Source organism: Stenella coeruleoalba (assembly GCF_951394435.1).
Source record: "Stenella coeruleoalba genome assembly, chromosome: 18".
NCBI classification, from domain to species: domain Eukaryota; kingdom Metazoa; phylum Chordata; class Mammalia; order Artiodactyla; family Delphinidae; genus Stenella; species Stenella coeruleoalba.
The window spans coordinates 73,207,039-73,230,742 of NC_137164.1; the positions used below are offsets into that span (position 1 = coordinate 73,207,039).

At 38.9% G+C, this 23,704-nt stretch overlaps 1 long non-coding RNA gene across 1 annotated transcript in view; it reads left to right on the top strand.

Annotated features, from left to right (window-relative positions):
• Positions 1-23,704, top strand: part of LOC307176478 — a 31,668-nt gene that overhangs the window by 653 nt on the left and 7,311 nt on the right. Inside the window, exons 2-3 of the long non-coding RNA XR_013824789.1 lie at positions 4,822-4,904; positions 21,562-21,619. This is a non-coding gene — a long non-coding RNA (uncharacterized lncRNA). The remainder of the gene's footprint in view (positions 1-4,821; positions 4,905-21,561; positions 21,620-23,704) is intronic.

Here is a 23,704-nt window from a genome sequence, read left to right on the forward strand (position 1 = left end):
AATAATAGAAGGTCATGAAAAGAAACAGTATTATGTTGATTGCTTAAGGTCAATCTAGAGACATGGGATTTTATCCTTGCAGACAAAGATCTCTACCCTGATCCTATGAACTCTCTCACCGGGTCGTAGTAAAAGAAGTCTTATCCCATGTTGTTGACAAATCAAAAAAAACACACAAAAAAATCTCTATAAAGAAGTAATGCTAAGTGACAGAGTAAACAGGAAGAAGATAAAATGATAAATGTTAAAGTTGATAAACTCTTGAGGTGATGGATGTTAAAATTTATGGAAAATTTCCTAGTTCTTTTCAAAGACCAATACAAAGTGGTACGATTTCTCAATTTTCCCCCAGAAGTGATAGACTTAAGAAACATAGGTAGTAGCAAATATAAGCTTTCATCAGTATTTGTATCACTTTTGTTCCCAAAGAAAACATTGTTACAATTCCCTAATTGAGAGTCCCTGGCTGACTTCACTCTTGGTTGGTAATTGGGACTCTGCCACAGGCCAATAGCTCCTGACAGACAGCTTCTGCTGTTGAAGGAGTGACCCCTGGAACAGAGCTGGACATCTGACAGGTTCTCACAAACACATTTCAGTACAGCTTCGTAGTTAGCTCCCTGGCTTTGTCTAAATACATCGTGTAACCAAATCATCCTTAGATACGAAGTTCTGTGCTCCTGACTCTTTCTCATTTTAAAGTCATGTCTCCCTGTCTTGACTGTGGGTCACGTGGTCTCACTGTGCTGTATGCAATACCGTGTTAGCCATTTGAAATGTGATTTAAGGAGAGGTGATAAAATCTTCCTTGAAAGCTGTTCTTGAGTCTCTTCTCAGAAATATTGAATTTAGATACTGATTGATAAATAAGAAAGTCCCAGTGTCCTGTCTGAAGTAGTTTGGGACCTAGAACTGAAAGAAAATTTGTGAAAAGTGTTGTAGTATGCACTTAGGTAACAATTGATTGAAATACATCTTTCTAAAACCCTTATCACATCAAATTAAATTTGAAATGTAAGCATTCAATTTCACAAAAGCTCAAGTTTTTCCTTTTAAAAATTATCTCTAATAATTTATTATGACTTAATATCCAAAATGTCAGTCATGATGATATGCCCTTGGAATCTCTAATACTTACATTTAGAAAACAATTATCTGCTCAATAGTTATGGTCTTTAGAAAAAATGTGAGCCCTCACATATAAAATAATTATCCCACAAAACCTGTACACCTTCCGTTAGCGATTATTATGTTTTAAAGACGTTTGATTCATTTGGGAATCTGATTAATGGGATAAACCTATCCTTAGAAAGGTTCTCCTTTGAATTCCTACTTTTTTTTTTTTTAAGTCAAGTTCCATGGGCTAATCAGTGTTTAAACCTTTATCTCCCCATCCTTTGGTCATTCAGTTGTGGTTCTGCTAAGCAGCCATTGCTCTTACCAGCCATGGAGAACCATCCTTTAAGAGGTCTCTCTTTACTGCCTCAGAATAAAGAAAGCTGACTCGAGTCTGGAGGTATCTCTCTGTAGCCTGCGTGATAACATTACAACAAAAGGCCATCCTAAAATATAGAGTACACAGTCCATTTCTAGCCTAGAAAGATGAATTCTTTTGAGAAGTTCAAACTAGCTTTGCCATTAGCTACTAGTACAGTTAATAACAGGATTTATTCACATTTAGCTCATCAAAGCAAAATGGTGACTACTATTTATTGAGAACCATTTATGTTATGAGTGCTTCCTATATATCATCTGGGATTTCCAAGACATTCCATCAGAGTAGTTGGTATCATACCTATTTCATAGATGGGGAGCTAGGCTCTGAAAGGTCTAAGTAACTCACTCAAAATCACAGTTCGTAACTGGTTGAGATAGGATTTACTCCCAGGACCATGATGTTACAAAGGCCAGTCTCAAAAGCATCCTGATAACTTGACAGTATTTGAGAGGTGGCTAAATGGTTGTCTTAGGCAGGGTTTTCCACGCAGTTATGGAGGCTGGCAAGTCCGAAATCTACAGAGCAGGCCAGCAGGATAGGAACTCAAGGAAAAGTTAATGTTTCAGTCTTACATCCAAAGGCAGTCTGGAGACAGAATTCGTTCTTCCCTAGGGGACCTCAGCCTTTTCTCATAAGACCTTTAACTGGATGAAGCCTACCCAGATTTTGAAGAATAATCTGCTTTATTCAAAGTCAACTGACTTAATGTTAATTTCATTCAAAAACTACCTTCACAGTAACATCTAGACTGTTGTTTAACAAAGAACTGGGTACCGTGGTCTAGCCACGTTGACATGTAAAATTAACCACCACAATGATCATTAGACAGGAATGTAGTAAAGTGTCAGGTATCTGATCGGTGATTGACAGTTTCAGGGCCTTTCTGAGGTTCCATGAGTTTGTTATTCTACCCATGAGGCAAAATGCAGGTGATATGAATGATTACAACCAAGCCAGGAGACATGTCCTCAAGGAGTTCACCATCAAATAAGAGAATCACCAGGAACACAGAAAAACCCCATTAAAGATGAAGTTCATGAAGTGGCTTTCTTGATTCTTATAAATAGATAGTGGGCCCTTGCCAATGTGTTTTGGTCTTGACCTCTTTCCTGAGCCGCAGTGGCTGACCAGTTCTCAGGATAAGGAAGCAGAGATCAGAAAGGTCAATATCATTAGTCAACAGGACTGGGCCTGAACTGAGATGTGTTATCTGACTCCCGGTCCTTTTCCTGCTGTCTTGGCTTCTGCTTCTACTTTATCAGTCCAGTGCAGTTGGATTAACTGAATGATTCTGGGCGTGAAATCAAAATTTGTGTATAAGTCTGCCCTGGACTTCTAGTTGAATCCAGAGCTATTTAAACATTCTTGACCAAATAGTGACCCTCTTGTTTTAGGCTGTGTGCTTTTATTGCACGTTCAGTTTCAGGAGAAGAGTATGGGGAGTGGATAGTGAGGAAGGAAGAACTTGCGAAGAGAAGGTCGACTGTACAGACTCTGGTGTGACGGATGCTGCCATCATAGGACCTTCATGTCCATGATCTAACCTTGACCTGTGATGCTCCCATGGAAGAGGGTTTTGCTTGTTGCTTGGGACCCCTTGATGAGACCCAAACCTGGGAGTAACCCTGCAAGCATTTCAAGTATCAAGTCAGTTTTTAGCAAATATGATGAATATGCTCCCCCATCCTGGCCTGATCCAAAATTATTCTTCCAAGAAGTCTCAGCCCAGTGGCTGGAAAATAAATGATCCTCTTTTATTCCTAACCAGACTTATTGTGCCACTTGGTTTACAGTCACTTCTTCTTGCTAAAGATCCCAAATCATGACCTGAAGAACAGCAGCAAAATTTTATTAGTAAGACTTTTAATAAACATTTTAAATGTACTTTTAAAATAAGACATTAAAAATCAAGCCAGTCTTCTGAAAAATAAATCAGCCCCCAGCACCTTAGTGTTTCCAATGTAAAGATAAGATTTCAAAAACCAACTTACTTAAAAATCCGAACAGAAACTTCACACCTGCAGATCATCTTAGAAATGTGCAAAATGCAGACACATTTTTAACAAATATAGAAATAACATCCACACATTAGAAATAGAAACTGAGAAACATGAAATCTTACAAACTTGCAATAAACTTTAGAGATGAAAAAATTATATGGCCCCCAAAAGAACAGATCGGTGACTTTTTATCATTCTAATGCTAAGATGAGAAGACATTTACTATCTTTTCTAACACATTAATTTTTACATGAAGACATTTCAAAAATCCCTTGACTGAAAATATAAATTTAAAACATTAAAGATTTTTCTTAGGAAGGAGGTTTTGCTTTTGCAAAACTTGAATGCTGACGTTAATTGCATTAATTCCATGACATTATCCTATTTTATATTAACCTGCTCCTAACCTCTGACCTCATAACCATCACGGCGATTATAAGAGAATTGTTGAGCACCCAAGTGTAGTTAGCAAGAAATAATTAGAAAGCAATATATGATCAAGTATTAAGTAGTGTGTTAAAGTCTCTGAATGCAGCAGCCGTTTAGTTGAAGAGAGGCCAGTGGGAACAACCGGGGGAAATCATGGTAAATTCAGAATCTTCACAAAGGAAACGAAGTGTGCGTTGGATTCAACTGGCATATATAGATACAGCAACAAACTTCGTGTTCGTTAGGCTTTCAGTAAATAACAAGTGGAAAAAATGTTTTTTCAGTTTTTCAAAGTCATATGTGTATTTTATGGTTTGGTAATGCTAACCTAAGGATTAATACTATGATCACTCAAATAAAATTTAAGGGAAAGCAGTAAATAATTTTCAGTACTTCTTCATTAGCCGGAAACTTTAAAACACCAGCTAGTCAGCAATCTGTTTTTATTACCCAGATGTCCTTTATCTTGCTCCCATTTTTCATCCCCCTTGTCTTGCCTCGAGGCTGGCCCACCATACAGCTCCAGCGGGCAGTGTTCTCTCATGTTCCAGTGGGTGGTGCCCTTGGACTCCCTTGAGTGGAGCCCCTGGGGCAATCCTGGGGAACTGATTCTCGTCCTTATCATTCCTTTTATCTGGTCACCTCCTTTCTGATGTTTTTCCATTCAAATCCACCTCCTAAACGGACACAATAATTATTTTCTAAAATTCGAATCTGACAGTTCTAATTCCTTATGTCACTCATTCCTTCCTTCATTTATTGATTCATCAAAAAAGTACCAAATTCCCCAGTACTCACAGTTTTTTATAAGAACCAGTGTACCTCTCAAAATTTTAAACTGCATGTCATAGCTTTTTTACTTCATTTCAACAAATATTTGATTATTATGTATAGGAACCATAGCCGATCCAGGAACACTCAGAACCTTCTTGTTGGGACCACCCCACCTCTCCAGACGCCCAGCTGTTCTTCACCTGGTAGGTGAAGAATTTTCACTTTTTAAGAATTTTCAGCTATTTCCTGTAAGCTGCTAGGCTGTTGTCTGACTCACAGCTTTAACATCTGCTATTACTTCTGCCTGAAGTTTCTTTTCTGTCTTTTCATCCGTCATGACCCACTAAAACATCTATGAAGCCAAATTACAGGAGGGCAGGGGTTCTTTTAAAATTTTTTTTTATTAAAAAATTTTTAATTAGATTTAAAAATTTTTTATTTATTATTTTTAATTTTTTAGTTGAAAAAAGTTTTTTTAAGAAGTTCTTGTTCTTTGTTCCCTGAGATATTAAAAACACCTAGAACAGTGCTTGGCACATAGTAGACACTCAATGAATCTTTGTTGAGAGAGAAACCTTCAAGATGGCAGAGGTGGGCTTCCCTGGTGGCGCAGTGGTTGAGAGTCCGCCTGCCAATGCAGGGGACAAGGGTTCGTGCCCCGGTCTGGAAAGATCCCACATGCCGCGGAGCGGCTAGGCCCGTGAGCCATGGCCACTGAGCCCGCGTGTCCGGAGCCTGTGCTCCGCAACGGGAGAGGCCACAACAGTGAGAGGCCTGCGTACCGCAACAACAACAACAAAAAAAGATGGCAGAGGAGTAAGACATGGAGATCACCTTCCTCCCCACAAATATATCAGAAATACATCTACATGTGGAACAACTCCTACAGAACACCTACTGAACATTGGCAGAAGACCTCAGACCTCCCAAAAGGAGGTCTTTGAACATAGATGCAAAAATTCTCAACAAAATACTAGCAAACAGACTCCAACAGCACATTAAAAGGATCATCCACCATGATCAACTGGGGTTTCTCCCAGGAATGCAAGGATTCTTCAATATGCACAAATTAATCAATGTGATAAACCATATTAACAAACTGAAGGAGAAAAGCCATATGATAATCCCAATAGATGCAGAAAAAGCTTTTTACAAAATTCAACACCCATTTATGATAAAAAAATCCTCCAGAAAGTAGGCATTGAGAGAACTTACCTCAACATAATAAAGGCCATATATGACAAACCCACAGCCAACATCGTCCTCAATGGTGAAAAACTGAAACCATTTCTTATAAGATCAGGAACAAGACAAGGTTTTCCACGCTCACCACTATTATTCAACATAGTTTTGGAATTTTTAGCCACAGCAATCAGAGAAGAAAAAGAAATAAAAGCAATCCAAATTGGAAAAGAAGAAGTAAGGCTGTCACTCTTTGCAGATGACATGGTACTATACATTAGAGAATCTTAAAGATGCTACCAGAAAACTACTAGAGCTAATCAATGAATTTGCTAAAGTAGCAGGATACAAAATTAATGCACAGGAAGCTCTTGCATTCCTATACACTAATGATGAAAAATCTGAAAGAGAAATTAAGGAAACACTCCCATTTACCATAGCAACAAAAAGAATAAAATACCTAGGAATAAGCGTACCTAAGGAGACAAAAGACCTGTATGCAGAAAATTATGACACTGATGAAAGAAATTAAAGATGATACAAACAGATGGAGAGATATACCATGTGCTTGGATTCGAAGAATCAACATTGTGAAAACGACTATACTACCCAAAACAATCTGTAGATTCAATGCAATCCCTATCAAACTACCAATGGCATTTTTCACAGAACTAGAACAAAAATTTCACAATTTGTATGGAAGCACAAAAGACCTCGAATAGCCAAAGCGATCTTGAGAAAGAAAAACGGAGCTGGAGGAATCAGGCTCCTGGACTTCAGAATATACTACAAAGCTACAGTCATCAAGACAGTGTGGTACTGGCACAAAAACAGAAATATAGATCAATGGAACAAGATAGAAAGCCCAGAGATAAACCCATGCACATATAGTCACCTTATCTTTGATGAAGGAGGCAAGAATATACAATGGAGAAAAGACAGCCTCTTCAATAAGTGGTGCTGGGGAAACTGTACAGCTACATGTAAAAGAATGAAATTAGAACACTTCCTAACACCATACACAAAAATAAACTCAAAATGGTTTAAAGACCTAAATGTAAGGCCAGACACTATCAAACTCTTAGAGGAAAACATAGGCAGAACACTGTTTGACATAAATCACGGCAAGATCCAATTGACTCACCTCCTAGAGAAATGGAAATAAAATAAAAAAGAAACAAATGGGACCTAATGAAGCTTAAAAGCTTTCGCACAGCAAAGGAAACCATAAACAAGAGGAAAGACAACCCTCAGAATGGGAGAAAATATTTGCAAACGAAGCAACTGACAAAGAATCTCCAAAATATATAAGCAGCTCATGCAGCTCAATATCAAAAAAACAAACAACCCAATCCAAAAATGGGCAGAAGACCTAGATAGACATTTCTCCAAAGAAGATATACAGATTGCCAACAAACACATGAACGGATGCTCAACATCACTGATCATTAGAGGAATGCAAATCAAAACTACAATGAGGTATCACCTCACACCAGTCAGAATGGCCATCATAAAAAGTCTATAAACAATAAATGCTGGAGAGGGTGTGGAGAAAAGGGAACCCTCTTGCATAGTTGGTGGGAATGTATATTGATACAGACACTATGGAGAACAGTATGGAGGTTCCTTAAAAAACTAAAAATAGAACTACCATACGACCCAGCAATCCCACTACTGGGCATATACCCTGAGAAAACCATAATTCAAAAAGAGTCATGTACCACAATGTTCACTGCAGCACTATGTACAATAGCCAGGACATGGAGGCAACCTAAGTGTCCATCGACAGATGAATGGATAAAGAAGATGTGGTACATGTATACAATGGAATATTACTGATGTAATGTTATACCATGAAAAGAAATATTACAGCAATAAAAAGAAACGAAATTGAGTTATTTGTAATGAGATGGATGGTCCTAGAGACTGTATTACAGAGTTAAGTAAGTCAGAAAGGGAAAAACAAATACTGTATGCTAACACATATGTATGGAATCTAAAAAAAAAAAACAATGGTTCTGAAGAACCTAGCAGCAGGACAGGAATAAAAATGCAGACCTACTAGAGAATGGACTTGAGGACATGGGGAGGGAGAGGGGTAAGCTGGGACGAAGTGAGAGAGTGGCATGGATATATATACACTCCCAAATGTAAAATAGATAGCTAGTGGGAAGCAGCTGCATAGCACAGGGAGATCAGCTCGGTGCTTTGTGACCACCTAGAGGGGTGGGATAAGGAGGGTGGGATGAAGACACAAGAGGGAGTAGATATGGGGATATATGTATATGTATAGCTGATTCACTTTGTTATAAAGCAGAAACTAACACACCATTGTAAAGCAATTATACTCCAATAAAGATGTAAAAAAAAAAAACTTTGTTAAATGTGTGAATGAATGAATATATGAATGAAGGCCCAGCTCATATAGCTTCTCCTGGGCAGCACTGGGAGTTTTTGTTTTTTGTTTTTTTTTTTTCGGTACGCAGGCCTCTCACTGTTGTGGCCTCTCCCATCGCGGAGCACAGGCTCCGGACGCGCAGGCTCAGCGGCCATGGCTCACGGGGCCAGCCGCTCCGCAGCATGGGGGATCCTCGCGGACCAGGGCACGAACCCGTGTCCCCTGCATCGGCAGGCGGACTCTCAACCACTGCGCTACCAGGGAAGCCCCCACACTGGGAGTTTTTTAAAGCAAACACTCCAACAGCTACTGACGTTGGGGAGGTGTTTCAGGGGACACTGGGGACTTCCTGTGACAGACTTTTCCAGTGATTCCTCAAGCATCGCCTGAGGAATCACTCCGGAAAGAAGGAGGAAACGGCAAACATTTGGAAATGGAGTCTGGAAAGTTATGCCTATCCCGTAAGAATTTTCCCTTCTTATGTTCACTTGATTTTACTCATCTGTGACTCAGCTTCTGATGAATCACTCAAAGCACGTTTATCCTCTGTAAGTGGGATGTACACAGGTGAAATTAAATGGACACATGAGGAAAGCATGAAACGAACCTGTAAGAACAATGTCAGGAAAGGCTCAAACCCATGACAAACGAAGTTCATGAGAAATGCTAGAAAAAAATACAGTTTTTTTTTCTTTGTTTGTTTGTTTGAAGCAACAAGAACAAAGAAGGCATGGGCCTTTGGGAAATATGATGTCATGTTGACCAAAAGCTGAACTGTGCGATTCCCATATGGCTTTGGTGCCTTCAACTCTGAGGATGGTCCCAGAGTGCAAAGGGTAGGGCAGCTCTGATGAGGAAAAAACAAAACCAAGTCAGCTGCAAAGAATATTTAAACAAAACCAGTCAGTTTCAACATATTCAAATCTCTCTGTACATGAGCATTACATCTGAATGGGTTCAATAAACATGTGTAATCTCAGAAAAACTTTATAATTTTAAAAAAATATATGGATTCTATGAGGTTTTTTTTTTCCTTTTTTTTTTTTTTTTTTGGCTGGAGAATGGCAAATAGTACAAATCTTCTGGAATTTCCAGAAACTATAGACTTTTGTGAATTGTGGCCAAAATATACAATTAACTCTTTTCAGTGGATTGTCTGTGAGTATTTAGAAAAGAATCTGGTGATTGTGTGTTCACTAAAAACATGTCAAGCTAGACCCAAGCAATTTAACATTTTTTGTTAGGGTTACTAGGCACGTGTTTCAAATGTGCCAGATGCAGTCGACGGTTACTCTCGGATCATCGCAACTGTGATACTGAAATGTTGAAGGAACGGGAGATTTGGGGACTAACCCAGATTTACAACATCAGGATGCCATCTGCTGTTTAATTGTCTGAGGCTGCCACGGAGTTCAAAAGTTCAACATGCCCCTGACTTGAGATCCATCTTTCTCAAGATGTTTATTAGTAACAAATGAAGGCATAAAAGACAGGCAAATCTATTTTAGGAAGACAAATATATTTGAGGGATATTTGATATACTGTACTTCATGCACTGTGATACTTGTTATTCCTTTCGGAGTATCTGGGGTGCAGAATAAAGGCGTGTTTGGGGGCTTCCATCCAATTAACCATGCTAGGTGACATGTGACATGTATGATTTCTGAAACTTCGAACTACTTCCGATATGATATATCTCTTTAGGTATTAATAAGATTTTTCCTTATATTGTGACATTTCATGGACTAGATTATGATCTGTAGATGAGAGACCATCTTTATGGCCGTTACAACCATGACGAGCATTGCTAAACCTTTGCACACCTGCCTCTCGGTGGGCTCCACTAGATGCTGTGTAAAATTGGCTTGCACAGTCTCTGGGTCTTTGTCATGTGTCACAGCCAAGCTTTGATAGGATTTTCATGAAGAGGAAGCTGACACGTACAGAAACAATATTCAAATATAGGACTCGGTAGAAACTTTTTTTTAGGGTTTACTTCTATTAGTGAAAGACATGCTATAGAACTCAGTAAGGATGCACCGTGGGGTTGCAGGTTTAGGAGAAATGAAACATCAAAACAGAAGGAAAAGGAACTGATCCTACTTCTCAGAAGGATAAGAATGTGATTCTGAAGTAAAATTTCAGCAGAATGAAAAGCATATACGCTGGAATTGAGACCCAATTCTGGAATCACCTCCTGTGAATTTGTAACCCTAGGCCTCAGCTTTCTCATCAGGTACACAGAGAACACCGTGTAACATCATGGGAAGAATAATAACGTAATTGGTATAGCATTTATAGAGGTTTAGAAAGTGCCGCCACGTGCATTACCAACTGGATACAATAACCACATGAAGGATTATTGTAAATCCCTGTTTTGCACATGAGGAAACAGATGCTTGGGGAATTTGAGGGCCTTGCCGGGAACTGTGACCAAGCTGCTCTCATGTGTCGGCATCAGGACTGAGGCCCAGGAACGCTGGGCAGCCTGGGCTTCACTCTCCAATCCCTGCTCAACCACCAGCAGATCAGGTTCTTGACAAGACAGGTTGCTTCCCAAACCACCAAGTTCCTTCCTTCTGAAAAAAGGGGGTTGAGGAGGATAACATTCCTACAGCCAAGTCATTCAGTCATTTCTTTTTTAACATCTTTATTGGAGTAGAATTGCTTTGCAATGCTGTTTTACTTTCTGCTGTATAACAAAGTGAATCAGCTATATGTATACATATATCCCCATATCTCCTCCCTCTTGGGGCTCCCTCCCACCCCTCGAGGTGGTCACAAAGCACAGAGCTGATCTCCCTGTGCTATGCGACTGCTTCCCACTAGCTATCTATTTTACATTTGGGAGTGTATATATGTCCATGCCACTCTCTCACTTCGTCCCAGCTTACCCTGCCCCCTCCCCGTGTCCTCAGGTCCATTCTCTACGTCTGCATCTTTACTCCTGTCCTGCCCCTAGGTTCATCAGAACCTTTTTTTTTTATATTCCATATATATGTGTTAGCATACGGTATTTGCTTTTCTCTTTCTGACTTACTTCACTCTGTATGACAGACTCTAGGTCCATCCACCTCACTACAAATAACTCAATTTTGTTTCTTTTTATGGCTGAATAATATTCTATTGTATAAATGTGCCACATCTTTATCCATTCATCTGTTGATGGACACTTAGTTGCTTCTGTGTCCTGGCTATTGTAAATTGAGCTGCAATGACCATTGTGGTACATGACTCTTTCTGAATTATGGCTTTCTCAGGGTATATGCCCAGTAGTGGGATTGCTGTGTCATATGGTAGTTCTATTTTTAGATTTTTAAGGAACCTCCATACTGTTCTCTATAGTGGCTGTATCAATTTACATTCCCACCAACTGTGCAAGAGGGTTCCCTTTTCTCCACACCCTCTCCAGCATTTATTGTTTGTAGATTTTTTTTTAAATTTATTTGGTTTTGGCTGCATTGGGTCTTTGTTGCTGTACAAAGGCTTCTCATTGCGGTGGCTTCCCCCGTTGCAGAGCACGGGCTCCAAGGGCGCGGGCCTCAGCAGTCGTGGCACACGGGCTCAGCTACTCTGCGGCATGTGGGATCCTCCCAGACCAGGGATCGAACCCGCATCCCCTGCACCGGCAGGCGAATTCTCAACCACTGCACCACCAGGGAAGTCCCTGTTTGTAGATTTTTTGATGATGGCGATACTGACTGGTGTGAGGTGATACCTTATTGTACTTTTGATTTGCATTTCTCTAATGATTAGTGATGTTGAGCATCCTTTCATGTGCTTCTTGGCCATCTGTTTGTCTTTGGAGAAATGTCTGTTTAGGTCTTCAGCCCATTTTTGGATTGGGTTGTTTGTTTTTTTAATATTGAGCTGCATGAGCTGTTTATATATTTTGGAGATTAATCCTTTGTCCGTTGATTCGTTTGCAAATATTTTCTCCCATTCTGAGGGTTGTCTTTTCATCTTGTTTATGGTTTCCTTTGCTGTGCAAGAGCTTTGAAGTTTCATTAGGTCCCATTTGTTTATTTTTGTTTTTATTTCCATTACTCTAGGAGTGGATCAAAAAATATCTTGCTGTGATTTATGTCAAAGAGTGTTCTTCCTATGTTTTCCTCTAAGAGTTTTATAGTGACAGGTCTTACATTTAGGTTTCAAATCCATTTTGAGTTTATTTTTGTGTACAGTGTTAGGGAGTGTTCTAATTTCATTCTTTTACATGTAGCTGTCCAGTTTTCCCAGCACCACTTATTGAAGAGACTGTCTTTTCTCCATTGTATATCCTTGCCTCCTTTGTCATAGATTAGTTGACCATAGGTGTGTGGGTTTATCTCTGGGCTTTCTATCTTGTTCCATTGATCTATATTTCTGTTTTTGTGCCAGTACCATATTGTCTTGATTACTGTAGCTTTGTAGTATAGTCTGAAGTCAGGGAGTCTGATTCCTCCCACTCCGTTTTTTTCCCTCAAGACTGCTTTGGCTATTCAGGGTCTTTTGTGTCTCCATACAAATTTTAAGATTTTTGTTCTAGTTCTGTAAAAAATGTCATTGGTAATTTGGTAGTGATTGCATTGAATCTGTAGATTGCTTTGGGTAGTATAGTCATTTTCACAATATTGATTCTTCCAATCCAAGAACATGGTATATCTCTCCATCTTTTGGTATCATCTTTAATATCTTTCATCAGTGTCTTGTAGTTTTCGGCATACAGGTCTTTCGTCTCCCTAGGTAGGTTTATTCCTAGGTATTTTATTCTTTTTGTTGCAATGGTAAATGGGAGTGTTTCCTTAATTTCTCTTTCAGATTTTTCATCATTAGTGTATAGGAATGCAAGAGATTTCTGTGCATTAATTTTGGATCCTGCAACTCTACTTAATTCATTGATTAGCTCTAGTAGTTTTCTGGTGACATCTTTAGGATTCTCTGTGTATAGTATCATGTCATCCGCAATCAGTGACAGTTTTACTTCTTACTTTCCAATTTGTATTCCATTTATTTCTTTTTCTTCTCTGATTGCCATAGCTCGGACTTCCAAAGCTATGTTGAATACTAGTGGTGAGAGTGGACATCCTTGTCTTGTTCCTGATCTTAGAGGAAATGCTTTCAGTTTTTCACCACTGAGAATAATGTTTGCTGTGGGTTTGTCATATAGGGCCTTTATTATGTTGAAGTAGGTTTTCTCTATGCCCACTTTCTGGAGAGTTTTTATCATAAATGGGTGTTGAATTTTATCAAAAGCTTTTTCTGCATCTATTGAGATGATCATATGGTTTTTATTCTTCAATTTGTTAATATGGTGTATCACATTGATTGATCTACATATATTGAAGAATCCTTGCATCTCTGGGATAAATCTCACTTGATCATGGTGTATGATCCTTTTAATGTGTTGTTGGATTCTGTTTGCTATTATTTTATGAGGATTTTTGCATCTATATTCATCAGTGATATTGGTCTGTAATTTACTTTTTTTGTGTTATCTTTGTCTGGTTTTGGTATCAGGGTGATGGTAGCCTCATGGAATGAGTTTGAGAGTTTTCCTTCCTCTTCAGTTTTTTGGAACAGTTTGAGAAGGATGGGTATTAGCTTTTCTCTAAATGTTTGATAGAATTCACCTGTGAAGCCATCTGGTCCTGGACTTTTGTTTGTTGGAAGATTTTTAGTCACAGTTTCAATTTCATTACTTGTGATTGGTCTGTTCATATTTTCTATTTCTTCCTGGTTCAGTCTTGGAAGGTTATACCTTTCTAAGAATTTGTCTATTTCTTCCAGGTTGTCCATTTTATTGGCATCGAGTTTCTTGTCATAGTCTCTTAGGATGCTTTGTATTTCTGCGGTGTCTGTTGTAACTTCCCCTTTTTCATTTCTAATTTTATTGATTTGAGTCCTCTCCCCCTTTTTGTTAATGAGTCTGCCTAAAGGGTTATCAATTTTCTTTATCTCCTCAACGAACCAGTTTTTAGTTTTATTGATCTTTGCTATTGTTTTCTTTGTTTCTATTTCATTTATTGCTGCTCTGATCTTTATGATTTCTTTCCTTCTGCTAACTTTGGGTTTTGTTTATTCTTCTTTCTCTAGTTCTTTCAGGTGTAAGGTTAGATTGTCTATTTGAGATTTGCCTTGTTTCTTGAGGTAGGCTTGTATAGCTATAAACTTCCCTCTTAGAACTGATTTTGCTGCATCCCATAGGTTTTGGATCATCGTGTTTTCATTGTCATTTGTCTCTAAGTATTTTTTGATTTCCTCTTTGATTTCTTCAGTGATTGCTTGGTTATTTAGTGACGTATTGTTTAGCCTCCATGTGTTTGTGTTTCTTATGTTTTTTCCATGTAATTGATTTCTAATCTCATAGCATTGTGGTCAGAAAAGATGCTTGATACGATTTCAATTTTCTTAAATTTACTGAGGCTTGATTTGTGACCCAAGATGTGATCTTTCCTAGAGAATGTTCCATGCAAACCTGAGAAGATAGTGTAATCTGCTGTTTTTGGATGGAATGTCCTATAAATATCAATTAAATCTATCTGGTGTATTGTGTCATTTTAAGCTTGTGTTTCCTTAGTAATTTTCTGTTTGGATGATGTGTCCATTGATGTAAGTGAGGTGTTCAAGTCCCCCACTATTACTGTGTTACAGTTGATTTCCTGTTTTATAGCTGTTAGCAGTTGCCTTATGTATTGAGGTGCTCCTATGTTGGGTGCATATATATTTATAATTGTTATATCTTCTTCTTAGATTGATCCCTTGATCATTATGTAGTGTGCTTCTTTGTCTCTTATAATAGTCTTTATTTTAAAGTCTACTTTGTCTGATATGAGAATTGCTACTCCAGCTTTCTTTTGATTTCCATTTGCATGGAATATCTGTTTCCATCCCTTCACTTTCAGTCTCTGTGTGTCCCTAGGTCTGAAGTGGGTCTCTTGTAGACAGCATATATACAGGTCTTGTTTTTGTATCCATTCAACCAATCATTGTCTTTTGGTGGGAGCATTTAATCCATTTACATTTAAGGTAATTATCAATGTGTATGTTCCTATTATCATTTTCTTAATTGTTTTGGGTTTGTTTTTGTAGGTCCTTTTCTTCTCTTGTGTTTCCCACTTAGAGAAGTTCCTTTAGCATTTGTTGTAGAGCTGGTTTGGTGGTGCCGAATTATCTTAGCTTTTGCTTGTCTGTAAAGCTTTTGTTTTCTCTGTCAATTCTGAATGAGATCCTTGCCGGGTAGAGTAATCTTGGTTGTAGGTTCTTCCCTTTCATCACTTTAAGTATGTTATGCCACTCCCTTCTGGCTTGTAGAGTTTCTGCTGAGAAATCAGCTGTTAACCTTATGGGCATTCCCTTGTATGTTATTTGTCGTTTTTCCCTTGCTGCTTTCAATAATATTTTTTGTCTTTAATTTTTGCCAATTTGATTACTATGTGTCTCAGCATGTTTCTCCTTGGGTTTATCCTGTATGGGACTTGCTGCACTTCCTGGACTTGGGTGGCTACTTCCTTTCCCATGTTAGGGAAGTTTTTGACTGTAATCTCTTCAAATATTTCCTCAGGTCCTTTCTCTCTCTCTTCTCCTTCTGGGACCCCTATAATGTGAATGTTGTTTTGTTTAATGTTGTCCCATACATCTCTTAGGCTGTCTTCATTTCTTTTCATTCTTTTTTCTTTATTCTGTTCTGCAGCAGTGAATTCCACCCTTCTGTCTTCCAGGTCACTTATCTGTTCTTCTGCTTCTGCTATTGATTCCTTCTAGTGTATTTTTCATTTCAGTTATTGTATTGTTCTTCTCTGTTTGTTCTTTAATTCTTCTAAATCTTGGTTAAACAATTCTTGCATCTTCTCGATCTTTGCCTCCATTCTTTTTCCGAGGTCCTGGATCATCTTCACTATCATTATTCTGAATTCTTTTTCTGGAAGGTTGCCTATCTCCACTTCATTTAGTTGTTTTTCTGGGGTTTTATCTTGTTCCTTCATCTGGTACATAGCCCTCTGCCTTTTCATCTTGTCTATTTTTCTGTGAATGTGGTTTTTGTTCCACAGGCTGCAGGATTGTAGTTCTTCTTGCTTCTGCTGTCTGCCCTCTGGTGGATGAGGCTATCTAAGAGGCTTGTGGAAGTTTCCTGATGGGAGGGACTGGTGGTGGGTAGAGCTGGCTGTTGCTCTGATGGGCAGAGCTCAATAAAACTTTAATACACTTGTCTGCTGATGGGTGGGGCTGGGTTCCCTCCCTGTTGGTTGTTTGGCCTGAGGCGGCCCAACACTGGAGCCTACCCGGGCTCTTTGGTGGGGCTAAAGGTGGAATCTGGGAAGGCTCATGCCAAGGAGTACTTCCCAGAACTTCTGCCAGCATCCTGTCCTCATGGTAAGGCACAGCCACTCCCTGCCTCTGCAGGAGACCGTCCAACACTAGCAGGTAGGTCTGGTTCAGTATCCTATGGCATTACTGCTCCTTCCCCTTGATCCCAATGCTCACATTACTTTGTGTGTGCCCTCCAAGAGTGGAATCTCTGTTTCCCCCAGTCCTGTTGAAGTCCTGCAATCAATTCCCACTAGCCTTCAAAGTCTGATTCTTTAGGAATTCCTCCTCCCATTGCTGGACCTCCAGGTTGGGAAGCCTGGCATGGGGCTCAGAACCTTCACTCCAGTGGGTGGACTTCTGTGGTATAAGTGTTCTCCAGTTTCTGAGTCACCCACCCAGCAGTTATGGAATTTGATTTTATTGTGATTACGCCCCTCCTACCATCTCATTGTGGCTTTTCCTTTGTCTCTGGATGTGGGGTAACCTTTTTGGTGAGTTCCAGTGTCTTCCTGTCAATGATTGCTCAGCAGTTAGTTATGATTTTGGTGTTCTTGAAAGAGGGAGTGAGGGCATGTCCTTCTACTCTGCTATCTTGACCCAATCTCTCTTCCTTTTCATTTTTAATTCCTCTTGATTTATTTTCACATTTTTTCTTGATGAGTCTGGCTAATGGTTTATCAATTTTGTTTATCTTCTCAAAGAACCAGCTTTTAGTTTTATTGATCTTTGCTATTGTTTCCTTCATTTTGTTTTCATTTATTTCTAATGTGATCTTTATGATTTATTTCCTTCTGCTAACTTTGAGGTTTTTTTGTTATTCTTTCTCTAATTGCTTTAGGTGTAAGTTTAGGTTGTTTATGTGAGATTTTTCTTGTGTCTTGAGGTAGGCTTGTATAGCTATAAACTTCCCACTTAGAACTGCTTTTGCTGCATCCCATAGGTTTTGGGTCGTCTTGTTTTCATTGTCATTTGTTTCTAGATATTTTTTGATTTCCTCGTTGATTTCTTCAGTGATCTCTTGGTTTTTTAGTAGTGTATTGTTTAGCCTCCATGTATTTGTATTTTTTCCAGATTTTTTCCCTGTAATTGATATCTTGTCTCATAGTGTTGTGATTGAAAAAGATACTTGATACAATTTCAATTTTCTTAAATTTACCAAGGCTTGATTTGTGACCCAAGATATGATCTATCCTGGAGAATGTTCCATGGGCACTTGAGAAGAAACTGTATTCTGTTGTTTTTGGATGGAATGTCCTATAAATATCAATTAAGTCCATCTTGATTAATGTATCATTTAAAGCTTGTGTTTCCTTATCTATTTGCATTTTGAATGATCTGTCCATTGGTGAAAGTGGGGTGTTAAAGTTCCCTACTATGATTGTGTTACTGTCAATTTCCCCTTTTATGGCTGTTAGCATTTGCCTTATGTATTGAGGTGCTCCTATGTTGGGTGCATAAATATTTACAATTGTTATATCTTCTTCTTGGATTGATCCCTTGATCATTATGTAGTGTGCTTCTTTGTCTCTTGTAATAGTCTTTATTTTAAAGTCTATTTTTTCTGATATGAGAATTGCTACTCCAGCTTTCTTTTGATTTCCATTTCCTTGGAATATCTTTCCATCCCCTCATTTTCAGTCTGTATGTGTCCCTAGGTTTGAAGTGGGTCTCTTGTAGACAGCATATATACAGGTCTTGTTTTTGTATCCATTCAGCCAGCCAGTCAATGTCTTTTGGTTGGAACATTTCATCCATTTACATTTAAGGTAATTATCGATATGTATATTCCTATTACCATTTTCATAATTGTTTTGGGTTTGTTTTTGTAGGTCTTTTCCTTCTCTTGTATTTCCTGCCTAGAGAAGTTCCTTTAGCGTTTGTTGTAAAGCTGGTTTGGTGGTGCTGAATTCTCTTAGCTTTTCTTGTCTATAAAGGTTTTAATTTCGCCGTTGAATGTGAATGAGATCCTTGCTGGGTAGGGTAATCTTGGTTGTAGTTTTTTCCCTTTCATCACTTTAAATATGTCCTGCCAGTCCTTTCTGGCTTTCAGAGTTTCTGCTGAAAGATCAGCTGTTAGCTTTATGGGGATTGCCTTGTATGTTATTTGTTGGTTTTCCCTTGCTGCTTTTAATATTTTTTCTTTGTATTTAATTTTTGATAGTCTCATTAATATGTGTCTTGGCATGTTTCTCCTTGGATTTATCCTGTATGGGACTCTCTGTACTTCATGGGCTTGATTGACTCTTTCCTTTCCTATATTAGGGAAGTTTTCAACTATAATCTCTTCAAATATTTTCTCAGTTCCTTTCTTTTTCTCTTCTTTTTCTGGGACCCCTATAATTCAAATGTTGGTGCTATTAATGTTATCCCAGAGGTCTCTGAGACTGTCCTCAATTCTTTTCATTCTTTTTCTTTATTCTGCTCTGTGGTAGTTATTTGCACTATTTTAGCATCCAGGTCACTTATCCGTTCTTCTGCCTCAGTTATTCTGCTATTGGTTCCTTCTAGAGAATTTTAAATTTCATTTATTGTGTTGTTCATCATTGTTTGTTTGCTCTTTACTGCTTCTAGGTCTTTGTTAAATGTTTCTTGTATTTTCTCCATTCTATTTCCAAGATTTTGGATCATCGTTTCTATCATTACTCTGAATTCTTTTTCAGGTAGACTGCCTATTTCTTTTGCATTTGTTTGGTCTGGTAGGCTTTTACATTTCTCCTTCATCTGCTGCGTAGTTCTCTGTCTTCTCATTTTGCTTAACTTAACTGTGTTTGGGGTCTCCTTGTCTCAGGCTGCTGGTTTGTAGTTACCATTGTTTTTGGCATTTGCCCCCAGTGGATAAAGTTGGTTCAGTGGGTTGTGTAGGCTTCCTGGTGGAGGGGCCTGGTGCCTGTGTTCTGCTGGATGAGGCTGGGTCTTGTCTTTCTGGTGGGCAGGACCGCATCCAGTTGTGTATTTTGGGGTGTCTGTGAACTTATTATGATTTTAGGCAGTCTCTCTGCTAATGGGTGGGGTTGTGTTCCTGCTTTGCTAGTTGTTTGGCATAGGGTTTCCAGCACTGTAGCTTGCTGGTCATTGAGTGGAGCTGGATCTTAACATTGAGATGGAGATCTCTGGGAGAGCTCTAGCTGATTGATATTACACGGGGCTGGGAGGTCTCTGGTGGTCCAATATCCTGAACTCGGCTCTCCCACCTCAGAGACTCAGGCCTGACACTCAGCCAGCCAAAGCACTACGACCCTGTCAGCCACATGGCTATTTATTTTGTGAAAGTCAGCAAAACGGGACAGCCCCAGGCCTCCCTCACTGGAGCTCAGGCAAAGTTGTAGAAGGTACAGTTCCTGAGGACAGGCAGCTTAGCTGCATTCCATTCAATCATTTTTTATCAAAGATTATGTTTATCTTGGGACTTCCCTGGTGGCACAGTGGTTAAGAATCTGCCTGCCAATGCAGGGGACACGGGTTCAAGCCCTGGTTCGGAAAGATCCCACATGCCGCGGAGCAACTAAGCCCGTGTTCGTGAGCCCAGAACCACAACTACTGAGCCCACATTCTGCAACTACTGAAGCCTGCATGCACCTAGAGCCCATGCTCTGCAACAAGAGAAGCCACTGCAATGAGAAGCCCGAGCACCACAACAAAGAGTAGCCCCCGCTCACCGCAACTAGAGAAAGTCCACGTGCAGCAACAAGACCCAACACAGCCAAAATTATTAAATTTAAAAAATAAATTAATTTAAAATGTATTTTTAAAAGTACAATGTTAAATGTTAATCTCATCCTAAAAGCACCACAGAAACATCCAAAATAATGTTCCACCAAATATATTGGAACTGTGGCCCAGCCACGTAAAATAAAATAAAATAAAATAAATTATGTTTATCTAAACGGTTTCACTTATTCGTGTTGGTATGAAATGTTAAAACTTCTGAAATATCATAGTCTCACATAGATGAAATATCAGTACTGACTCACGTGTCTTCATTTTTTCTACCTGAACCCAATTTAAGGGCAATTTTCTAAGAACATTTTAAGAAGAATACCTGGCATCTGGTTGCTGTTCCTGTCCATTTCTATATGACCTTTCTCTTCAAAGTTTTGACCTGCATCTTAATTTCCATCTCAAAAACAGCAGTTGCTTCGGTACCTGATGGATCCCTCATATTCTTTTTTCCACTTTAAAAATCTACATCAGTTTCAGAAAAAAAATGAGTGCAGGCCGTTCAATTTTATCTAGAGCAGCAAATCTGTGCCTAGGAAGTTCAAATAGAGGCTAGCCTCTATAGAAACAACTTTTAAATAAACTTAGAAACCGAACTATTTAGACTTTCCATTCTTGGCATATAATACTTTTATTTTAGCAAAGAAAGGACAATGAAAACTTTTCAAGGAGGTCAGAAGTTGTGTTCCGTACTCTAATTTGATTTGCCCCAACTGGAGGGCATTTTCAACACAGTGTAAACAGTTTTCAGCAAACACATTCTTAAAGATCTTTTCAACTCTCTGGTTTCAGTGGACGGTGAGTGGACACATATGTTAATGAAGTATGTTTATTACCAAAGCTGATGCTGAAATCAAACTACCGGCTAGCCTGCCATGTCCATTTCTACCTATGTTGTTGGTACAACCAACTGACTCCTCTTATAGATTTTTCTATGTTCTTTTTCATTCACCCTTTCTTCTTCTCTCCCAAGGAGATAATTGACACTGCCTTTGCATTTCTTGCTTAGCCCGGCTCTGCCTCCTGGGGTGTACTTCCTGCTCCAAAACATGGCTGATGTTGTAGAAATTTCCCCTTCCAGGACCCACCCCTTCAGTTCCTAATTTCCAAATTTCACATTTAGCCACAGTATTCTTTGCCTCTGGTCTCCATCAAATGCTACTTAAATAATGTTGCTAGGAAAATTGAAACAGTAGTATCATTTATTTTGTTTCTCCACTTATTCTAAAATGTTCTGCTTCTCAAAACAAAACTTTTCGTTTTTTCTATTTTAGAGGAAGAGGAGGCACCCTCATCCCCCCCAGTAGTTTGGTCTCCACCAGAAACACCGAGGTCAGTTCAGTAGGAGTTTTGAGTCGATCACATTGAGCTACATTTTGCGGGCATACTCGGGAAAATCCTGTTGATGTAAAACAGAAAATTAAACCAGTTTCATTGCAAGTGTGCATATAGTGTCCTTAAAACATGGAAAAGCTCTTATTGTCCTTTCTTACATTTTATGGCCAATACGTCTGACCAAAAATCCATCTCCAGCCAGTATTTTTCTATAAGATGGAAATGGAGTGAATGCCCCAGCAGGACGCTGGTGAGAGGAGTGTTCTGCATGTGATAGACGCACACCTGAACTTCAGATTCATTGTTCAAGCAGGAAATCACCCAATTTCCCTGCATTCTATATTTTTTCTCTTTAAATTATATATTTAAAGTGTGCTTTTATAAACGGGTATTACATGATCTCACTTTCACAGATGACAAAGGCTTGGGGGAAGTTAATGCTTTGCTATTATTAACTTATCAAGCAACCGCAGTCCCCAGGCATTCTTTCAGGCAATAAACCCTATTCGTTTTGTTGTTGGCTCACCCTTTATTTTTATGGCCCATTAAACAGTACTGAATTAAAATCAAATTTGTATAAATGATCTAATAGTTTTGCAAACTAGTTAGGCATCTGAATACCCAACACATGGCAATGCCAGAATAAGGTTATGAATCAAATACAAGCATAGATTTTAAATCATTGATGATGAAAATATTCTTTTTTAAAAACTGATAGCCAAAAAGGGTAGAGAAAATGTTTTTTAAAAAAAAAAGATAAATTTGGCACAAACTTTAGCAAACATTCCATTTGCGTACAGAGTGGGATTTGTGGCTGAATGAAACCCACGCTCTGCGTTGGCGACAGTGCAGGTTACAACTTCCTGTTCTTTCCTGTCACTTCATATCAGCTTTTGGAGAAGTGGAAGGTTTCTGGTCTAATTTTTCCACTTCTCAATATTAATACTATCAAAGTGTACTAAAGCTTTACTTTGTGAATCCTTTTACCATCCTGGAAAAAGTAAAGATGAAACAGAATATTTAAATGGGAAATTTTTTGTGATCCTAATGAGAGGTTTGGAGTTCTCTGAACCGCTAATTATAATGACACGATTCTAATTTTTCTTCCTCAAATAATAAGCACCTCTTATTTTGAGGAGAAGAATTTAACTAATTAAATTCCTCCTAAATAAAGGAGGTGAGTCTTTTGGCTCCCATGAGACTTTCCACAGAGATCCCCTCTGGCCTGGCCCAACTGTGGCCTTGTGACCATTCGATGAGGTGGGAAATGTCGCTTGAGATGCATGTAGTCACGTGACAGCGTCATCACTAAGCAGAGGACTTTCTCAGGGGGGTTGCTACAGTGCTGTCATGGATTCTGCTTCCAAATGTTGCTCTCATGGTGCTCAAAACATGTCATTTCACTGTGTGCTTCTGCAAGAAATTTTGCCAAGCAGACATCTGTTTGGATTGAGATGCTATACCTTGAAAAGGGAGGAGTTTGTGTGGTAGAAAGACAGGGCCTTTGAGTCAGAAGAACTTGGCTTTAGTCTTGACCACTAATCACCATTTAAGGTACAGGCTCAATGAACTCTTCACTAAAATGAAGATGAAGCTACCTACCACTGGGTTTACTGTAGGGTGGGGATTAAATGAGATAATATATGGAATATAGTTTGATGCCTGGACATCACAGAAGCTCAAGGATAGAGGTTACCATTAAAAAAATAAAAACAATCTTTTGCCCAGAGAAGAGCAAAAGATTAAACTAATCCAACTGAAGATTCAAATACCTAAGGCTCAACTCAGGCACACTACTGTAAAAAATATTAGTCAGATCCGTTCCCCTATGTGTAGACACTCCATGACTGTGGTAGATAGAAATGCAGACTGATTTAGATGTTTCCTGGTGGTGATGTAAATGCCACGGACAGCATCATGGGATTTTCTAAAATGATGAATAATTCCTGGGAAAGTTCGGGGGAAAGAAACCCTCCCTCAGTTGACGTATAGTAGCATTCCTGGAAAAGACTGTTTATATTAAAATTGTACAAAAAGTGGTTTGCATTCATATTTAAACAGTTTGTTTTTAGGAACAAACAT